We start from the raw sequence: 9,277 nt of genomic DNA on the forward strand, positions 1-9,277 counted from the left end.
TGAAAACGCAAGACCCAGAACACCCTGTGTCTCCTTATAAATTAGAACCTGGTGCTGGCCCTACCTTGGTCTGGCAGGAACACAGCCTTGACGGAGCGGCCATGGTGGCTTCTGCAGGAGTGGAGAACTCTCAGGCCTGTTGGGGAAGCCACCGGGGGGGGGGGGGGGGGGATGCCAGGGCTCTTTAAAGCCATCAGTCCTGGGCAGAAAAGGGCTTATTCACCTCACCCTCAGGGAAACTGAGGAGAGGCTAGAAGGGTCCTACGGCTAGTCATTGAATAGATATTTATAGAGGGCCTACTGTGTGCTAGCTAGGGACTCAGCAGTGGGCAGATGTCCCCAAAGGAGATGCACAGGGGAAGCCGGTCAGGAATGGGGACAGCTAGCTGCCCGGATCAGTGAATGGGGAGTTCGGTGAAGGTGAGCAGGGCGCTGATGCTGGCATCCTTCCAGGCAGAGGGAAGAGCTTGCTCCAACGCTAATAAGCAAGAAAGAACTTGGGGTGCGTTCTGGAAGGAGAAATCAGGCATGGCTGGGGCGCGGAGAGGAAGAGAAAGTGGGAGGTAAAGCCGGGGTGACCCTGCCTGGCCCTATAGGACACTGGGAGGATTTGTGATTTTTATCCCACCTGCAGTGGGGATCCTGAAAGGTCTGCCAAACTCAGATTTACATTTTTAAAGGTTTGCTGGGGCTGATGTGTAGAGAATGGACTGGGGGGGGGGGCAAGCTGGACCACAGGAGACCAATTAAGTTACTGCTGGTTTGCAGGTGAAAGCTTAGGGTGGCCTGGGCTTAGGTGAGGCAGAGCGGGGTCTCAAACTGTGTTCTTGGCCACGCTGATGGCCTTAGGCTGGTCACTTGGCAATGAATCACATTTAGTGAGCACCTGAGGTGTTCTTTGTATATGTGGAGTCTGGTGGGAGGGGGAAGAGAAAGATGAACCATATGATATTGCCTCCATAGAAGTATCCAGCCAGCTCCAGTGAACGGAGCAGAGCCATAGGAAAACACTTCAACTGAAGTATTAGCCAAATTCCCTGGGACTAGAGAAGACGAGCAATTCATCCCAACAGGGAGGCTATGGGAAAACTTCTGGAGGAGGCGGCATCGACTTGGGCTTTCAGGGCAAGTGAATTCTAATAGCCTGAACCTTAATTACTGCCTCTGACATGGAGCCCTTACGCCTGTCCTGCCTCCCTATGGATGGTTGGGGTTTGGGGAGGATACAAACACACCTTGCATTGGCTTGCAGTAAAGTTGTATCATTATCTTCACACACACACGCACACACGATACATGTTCAGGCTCATCCATGCACTCAGTGGTTCCTAGTCCCTGCTCTCTCCCTTCTTTACACCAATGCTCAGGAAGAAGGTAACAAAGTCATCCACACTGCCAGTTAAGCATGGCCTTCCCCCCAGAACTGGCATTTCACCAAACATTGTGCCTAGCACAAAGGACCTGCTCAGTAAATGTCTGTTGAATGAATGAATGAACGAATGAATGAATGCCTTATTGGAGTAATAATTAAATGAATGGGTGGATGGACAGATAGATGAATGAAAAAACAGATGTTGAGACACTTGAATGAAAGATGAATGAATAAAGAATTGACTGGGTGCATGAATGCAGCCAATCAGCTAAAGTTTGAGGTGTGGAACTGGAGGCATTGCTGTGGGTGGGGCTCGTTAAAGGGGCCAACAGGGAGCTTCTTTCATGCTGTGGCCTCGATTCTGTTTCAAAGGCAAGTCCAAGGTCCAGAGCACTGTAGACAGGTGCCCAGGGAGCAGTTGTGGCAACAGGTTGGTCGGGCTGCACCTCTGTGCCAGATATTTCCAACTTTGGAGTCCAGTCCTTAAATGTTCCCATCAAACCACATTTCCCTGAGGCCTGGCCTCAAAGCTTGGGCTCTGCCACTTCTCGGTGTGCCTCCCCAGGCCAGCTGCCGCCTGCTTGGGGCTCCAAATGCCCCATCTGTACAGAGTTCTCATAGAGCAGCAAGTGCTCTTACATGGTGACCGGCTGAGTAGCCTGCCTTCAGAAATGAACTGACAACCTGGCATGTCCCCCGTCTCAGAAGATGACAAAGCCAGGCTACTGTCCCCACGCAGAGGGGACGCCTAAGATTCCCTCAGCCCTACGTAACATGTTTCAGTTTATAAAAGATGTCTGTCCCCATGAGATGGGTGAGAGCAGGGCAAGGCAGCCTTTCAACTACAGCAGCACACCTGGGCGCTTCTTCCCTTTCACGTCGTGCTGCTGTCTTCATTGCACGTGCTGCTCTCTGAAAGCCTCCGACTGACCAGCTGTCTTACTTGTCTCTCCACTAGAATGTCAACCCTGTGTGGACAGGGAACAGGTCCTGTTCATTGCTATATCCCAAGCACCTAGAACAATGCCTGACCCTTACAAGGTGCTAACTTTTGTTAACTGCTTGGGTAAAGGAATAAATAGACCTGCAGATGCATGGGTCATGGTAATCCAGGTGACAGTACCATATGTGAAGCACTGGGTGCTGGGCTAGCACTTTGCATGGATCACTCCAGCTTTGTGAGAAATGCCATTACCCTCCCAACTTTGCAGACCAGGGGCCTGAGGCTCAGAGGGAGGAAGTAACTTTTCCCAGGGACAGAGCTATTGAATGACGGCGCCAGGTTTTCAACAGCAAAGCCCACATCCTTTACCATGCCACCATCTGACAACTTTTACTCTATTACCCCAGCACTCAGTGAGGTCGACCCAATGGAAGTTAAAATTTGGGACTCAGACATATGGTATGATTCCATTTATAGAAATATCCAGAATATGAAAATCTATAGAGACAGAAAGCAGATCAGTGGTTGCCTAGGGCTGGAGGGAGAGGAAGTTGGGGGAAATGAAGAGCAAAGGTTAACGCGTACAGACTTCCTTTTTGGGGTGATGAAAATGTTCTAAAATTGATTGTGGTTGATGGCTGCACAATTATGTGAATACACTAAAAACCATTCAATTGTATATTTTAAGTGGGCAAATTGTATGGTATGTGAATTACAGCTCAATGAAGCTGTTATCAAAAACAAGAGTTGGAGCTCAAGAATCTCACCTCTGCCATTTACCTGCGAGGCACGTCCCTTCACGTCTCTGAGCCTCAGCTTCCTAACCAGCAAAATGGGAAAAGTAAATGTCTCATGGGGTTATCATGAGCATTAAATGAGATAATGCATGCCATTATCCCCCATTTTACCAAGGACGAAAGTTAGGCTCAGAGAAGGGAAGTGACTTGGCCCAGAATTCACAGCTAGTGGATGACAGGTGAGGGACTGGGACCTGGGTCTCTTGGCACCACTTCTTCTAGCATTATGTAGACTGTGCATCCCTTCACCCTCATCACCACCACCCTTCTGCTCCACTCTCCACCATCTCCTGGGCTCTGAGGCCCTGTCTCCCCACTGCCCATGGCTGGGCACACTGAGGTATCAAGGTCCCCCCAGAGCACAAGACCCCGTCTCCCCCAGCCCCCACCCTGTTCCCCTCCTGGGGCCATGATGCTGTCTTGCTTTTGCTTGTAATAAAGAAAATATCTCAGCTACCCTTCCACGGTTGCTTGGCAACCCCAAAGGGGGATGGGGGGAGCAAAGGGGAGGAGGGAAGGAGGAGGACTCTGGAGCCAATCTGGAGACAAAGAGTAGGATTTGGGTGACATGGAGCCTGTTCTTAGTGCTAACCTGGCCTGGCCAGGGCAGCGGGTGGGGGATGGGGGCTTCCTCCCACCCCAGTGTCTCACACCAATAAATATGGATTAGGGAAATGGACAGAGTTTTTCCCACGGGCCTGAAAAGCCACATCTGACCTTTCTACCCCCTTTATGTACCAACGTGACAGTCAGAGAGAGCAAAGAGCAGGACCCCCTGAGATGCCTCCCCCATGGCCTTCTGACTTGGGGAAACTTTTCACCCTCCTCCTCCCCCTGGCCCCAGACCAGGTCACAGCCCCGCCTGGCCCCTGGTCCAGGCATGAGGAGAAGGCTGGTTTCCAGGTGGGAGCCTGGAGCCCCCAACCTCAGGGTCCACCTCAGGCCCTGCCTGCCTGCTTGGATGGCACAGAGCCAGGTGTGAGGCCCTGGGTCAGCCTGGAAAGGCACTCCCTGCCTCCTGTGCCAGCCTCGCTCCGTGTCTGCCCCTTCTGTGCCCATCTCCCACCCCGCCTGTGCCTGGGGCCTCCTCCGTAAGGAGCCCTGTCCTCCATCAGTCCCTTCTACGTCCCTCTGGCACTTCTCTCTCCCAACCTCGCTTCATGCTCCTCTTTTCCCACCACCCTCTCCTCCATTTGGTTCCCCTCTTTCCCTCTTCTCCACTAGGGCGAGTCTGCCCCAGTCCCCCTCCTTCTGCAGTTCCTTCTGAAAACTAGCAAGTCCTCGAAGCTGACAGTCCCCAAAGTGAAGATGGCAGGAGTGGGTTAGGAAGGCGGGAGCGTGGGGGGTGGTGATCTCTCTCCCTGGTGCCCTGGCGCCCTGGCCCAGAGGCCGGGGGTGGAGAAAGGCCGCTCTGAATGGAGTCAGTGTAGAAACAGGAAAAGCAAACACTGCAGCCTGGGCCACGCTGACCGGTTTGTGGGGAGAGGGGGGCAGGATGGGGCAGGGGCCTGGGCTCATCTCAACCTCCCCCATCAACCCTCTCCCGGCCCCTGTGGGCCCATGGCTTCCTGGACCCTTGGCCCACAGTGTCTAGAAGGGGAGTGGGTTTAGGGGCTGAGGACAAGCCCTATAGGGTACACCTTCGCCCTTTCCCAGGAATCTTTCCCTGCCCCACCCCCAGTTTTCTTGCCCAGCAGATGCCAAGAAAACCTGTGCCAGGGAAGGGCTGTCTGGCACCTGAGGGCCTGCCTGACCAGCCCTTCTCAGCAGCAGGAACTGGGTGGGGAAATCACCTTGTGCCAAAGGCGGCCTCAGCAGTGCCATCTGCCTCCAGGGCTGAGGGGGACCTCAAGGTGCTCTGCCCAGGTGAGTGCTACTCTGGCCCCACAACTAGGCAGCAGGGGAAGGTGAGGCTGTCCTTGGGGCTTCCCTGGACCTCTACACGCTCTGCGAGTCCCCAAGAATCTGACATTTTCCGTTAGACTGCCACCCTCTGTCTGGGGTCCGTGTGCCACTGGTAATTTGGTGAGAGAGCCAAAGGGATGGTTTGAGAAACTGTAGGGAAAGTCGGGATGAGGGGAGACAGGAGGGGCTGGAGTCTGGGGAGCAGGACTCCCGGGTGGCAAGCCAACTTTTGGATTAGACTTTTGGAATCCCGGAGAGGCCTGTCATGGTCTCCTTTGAGCACTTTGGATTCTAAAAGACTTTTGGAATGAGCGCAGAGAGGGCTAGCAACTCTTTCTGCGACACAGCAAGTTGGAAGAGCTGGGACTCAAACCCACCAGGCCTTCTTACGACGCCGAGGGCAGCACTGTTTGTGCTATGGATGCCATGTTCGGTCACCACTCTTTCCCTCCCCACGTACAATTTGGTCTCTCTGGATTTAGGGGGGTGGACTCTGGACAGCACCTCCCAGGGCCTCCTTCACTTGCTGTCCTCTCTCCAGGCACCATGTCCAGGGCCGAGCAACCCCTGTCGGGGCATAGGAGAAGCCACAGTCTCCTCGGACTGTCTCTGAGAAGCCATGGCTGGCTTGTGCCTTACGGATCTCAAAGAACAGGGACCCTTTTGCTCTCGGTGCCTAACCTCACGCTGTAATCAAAGCCCAACCACTTCCTGGAAAGCTGACTGTATGCCACAGCATCCCCACGGTGCCCACCTTAAGGAGTCCTGGTCCTGGGATGTGGCTGGGAGGGCCTTGGTGAACAGATACAGGCAGCCCCCACTGAGTCAGGCACTATTCTGAGGCCTTCCATGAATGGTCACCACACTCCTACAAGGTGGGTTCAACTCTACAGATTGGAAAACCGAAGCACAGAATGTTGAAGTAATTTGTCCATGGACACACTCCCGGGGAAAATCACAGCTGGGTTTCGAACCCATAGCCTGGCTCTAGAGCCCTAAGCCCTTAAATGTTCTCCTATCCTGCCTCTAAATCTTAGGAGGTCTCCACTAGAGGTCATTGTGTCCAATCCCCTGCATCTGGGTGTCTGCTCGCAGTCAAGAATCAATCTTGTTTTTAAAGGCACCTGCTCCAAGAGTGGAATTCCCCCTGGGGGTAATCAGACATTTATTTATTCATAGCCTTCTGGCTGGGAGAAGAGGCCCTCCCACCCAGAACTCACCAGGGTCCAGCTGCCTCATTGACTCTCTCTCCTCCCCACCGCAGTATAGTCAGAAGTGAACCAGCCTTGCTCATGTCTCAGCTCCACAACCTTCAAGCTGTGTGGGCCTGGACAACTGACTCAACTTCTCTGAGCCTCAGTTATCAACTGTAAACTGGGATTAACGATACACCTGCTTTTGTGAGGTTGATGAGGTTTGGATGTCATAGGGGGATGAAAAGACTATAGTTTCCGGAATCATTTCTATATAGTTTGTTACTGGAGAAGTTTCTCTGAACATACAGAGCACCGAAAACCTCACGGAGGTGCAGCGTTCCGCGAGTGTGAGGCTGGCTCTTGGTTCTTGGTCTTGTTTCTGTAACTGTCATTTGCCATTGATAATCATTCTTCTCTTCCTTTGGGAGACTAAGAGGGAGAGGATGGCCCCGGAGTGGTCTCAATCATCGTTAAAAAAAGACACACACACACAAGGATGAAGGCCAGAAAAGGGGTAGTGAACACAGTGCCTGGCGCCTGTGAAGTGCTCAGAATGAAGCAGTAAATACTCATCACCATCATCGTCATCATCACCACCATCATCATCATCCTCATCATCGAAACACTTCTGCCGGCAAGATCAGAGCCTCCAGCTTTCGGCCTTGCAGTTTAGCCTCCTTATTACAGATAGGGAAACTGAGGCCCAGAGTGGGGCGCTTGTTAGGGTCACATAGCAAATTGCTGGTGGAGCAGGAAGCAGCTCTCAGCCCTTGGATCGCGGCCTCTTCTCCTTCCCGTCCCCGCCTGGTGTGCCCAGGGTCAGGCCCTGGCACCCAGTCCCGCCCAGGCAGAGCCCAGGAGAGAAGTGAGCAGCGCTTGGAGCAGTAGGCGCAGAGGCCCAGCGCGTTCTCAGCCCTGGTTCTTTGTCTGCTGCTTTGTGATGGTAAGTGCTGCTCCTAAATCAGTTCTGTGACACTTATTGTTGCCCAGGGCGCAAAGAGTCTAAACTTTTCCCCTGAGGTCAAGAATGTGGCCGGTCCCCAAGTCGCCCAGGAGCAGGGGCCTGGGTGGCTGGGGGTGGGGCTGGGGCCTCACCCCGAGCTGGGGCGAGATGTGGGGGGGAGGGGGTCAGCGGGAACAAAACACTTTGAAATGCCTCCTCTCCATCACTGCCAACATTGTCCGCTGCCCGCGGGGGGCCTGGCACCGCCTCGCCGGGGCTCCGGCCCCCAGCCCTGGCCAGGCCAGGCCCAGCATCTGAAAATGGACAGAAGGTTATTGTCCCTCCTTGCAGCCCTTTGTCTGCCCCAGTTCCAGATGTCTAGGCTGGGACCAGGGAGCTGACCCATGGTGGGCAGGGGGGAGGGGACAAAGGGGGAGAGCACGGGTCACTGCATCCTGAGGGGTCGTTCCCAGATCCTGAGATCCCACCCAGCCGCAGCCCAGTCACCTTCTGGGCTGTCTCAGCCCTGGGATTTATCCTATTCCCTTGTCCCTCCTCCTCTTCCACCAGACCAGGGTCCAGCTTCAGGAGGGAAGGCTGCAGGGGTGCAGGAGTTAAGAGCAGGGCGCCTTGGGGCTCCCATAGCTCTACCTGGTAACTGTGACCTTGGGCAAGTTGTGCCCCTCTTGCAGCCTGCTGTCCCCATGTAGGTACCACTGGACCAGGGTTCATTCATTAACAAAGTGAGGACAGAGCCCTCCTAAGTGCCAGCTCTGTGCTGGGCGTGGGGGTGTACAGTGGTGGGTGGGCCACCCTGCTCCTTCCAGATTGTGGTTAATGGTCATAATAACAAGAGGTAACATTGCCACCCACCTTCTGTGTTGGGTACTGAGCTAACCACTCTACCTGCATTATCTCATCCTTTCACAACAAAATTGAGGAGGCAGTAGGTAGCGTTCTTATATCAATTTTCAAGCTCTGGACACTGAAACTCTGAGAGGGAAAGTCTCTTGCCCAAAGCCAGCTGCCAGGAAGCAGCAGAGCCGGGCTCCTAGCCCAGGCCGACCGCCGCCACCAAGAGGAATGATCTGCTAATAAATACTTGGAAGGTGTTGAGTGCAGAGCCTGGCACATCTCCGGACTCAGGCTACTGGGAGCTGGTGGTGGCGTCAGCTCCACCCCTCAGTTTTCCCATTTCACAGATGGTGCTGCTGAGTCCCAGACCAGGGAAAGCAAGCCTGCAGGGAAGAGCTCAGAGAAATGTAAATAGCAACACCAACAGCAACTCTAGAGCCAGGAGGGCCGGCCAGAGAGAGGCAGGCAGCCCCGTGTCAAACCCCAACTCTGTGTGGACTTGGGCAAGTGACTTAGGTTCCCATGCCTTGCTCTCCTCATCTGTAAAACGAAAACTTCACAGAGTTGTTGTAAAAATTAAGTTAGATTATACATTTAAAGCACTTAGCACCATGCTTGGCACACAGCACTCAGTTAATGATAGCTGTTATTATTATTGCTCGAAACGGTAGCATGTATCCCTTTGACCCTTTCTCTCACCTGGGGTCACCTGAGGACAAGGGGAGCGAGTTGGGTTACCAGTTGTTGATGGGGGTGCACAGAGCAAGGCTTGGTCTTCTTGAGGTCTCTAGAAGTCTTGTGACCAGCTACTCCTGCGGGTCAGGGGGAAAGCAGAGGGGATGGGCTGGGAGGGGAAGGGGCTGCCTGGGCCCAGAGGAGTTAACAGCTCCCAGGCTCTGGCCCAGACCGGGCTGCCACGCTGCAGCCGGTTTAGTCAAGGAGCCAGGGCTGCTTCCTGATGGGCAAAACAGCTGGCTGCCTGGAGAAAACAGCTGGCCCGGGCCCCAGCCTCCTAAGGACAGAGGCAGAGCCTCAGAGGACAGCGCCACACTGGGGTCCTGGGAGAGGGAGGCATGGCCAAGAGGGAGAGTCCATTGGAGTGGGTGTGGGTGTTGGGTGGGACTGCAGGAGATGAGGGCGCGTGGGCAGATTTCCTGGAGCAAAGGCCAAGGTAGGCTAGGTCTAAGCAGAGTGCGCAGGGTGACTCCAGCTGGACTGGGAGGTCTCTTCTCCCCTTAAATAGGAAAGATGAAGGGTAGGGGAGCA

The sequence above is a fragment of the Hipposideros armiger genome, unplaced genomic scaffold (assembly GCF_001890085.2).
Source record: "Hipposideros armiger isolate ML-2016 unplaced genomic scaffold, ASM189008v1 scaffold_3, whole genome shotgun sequence".
NCBI classification, from domain to species: Eukaryota; Metazoa; Chordata; class Mammalia; order Chiroptera; family Hipposideridae; genus Hipposideros; species Hipposideros armiger.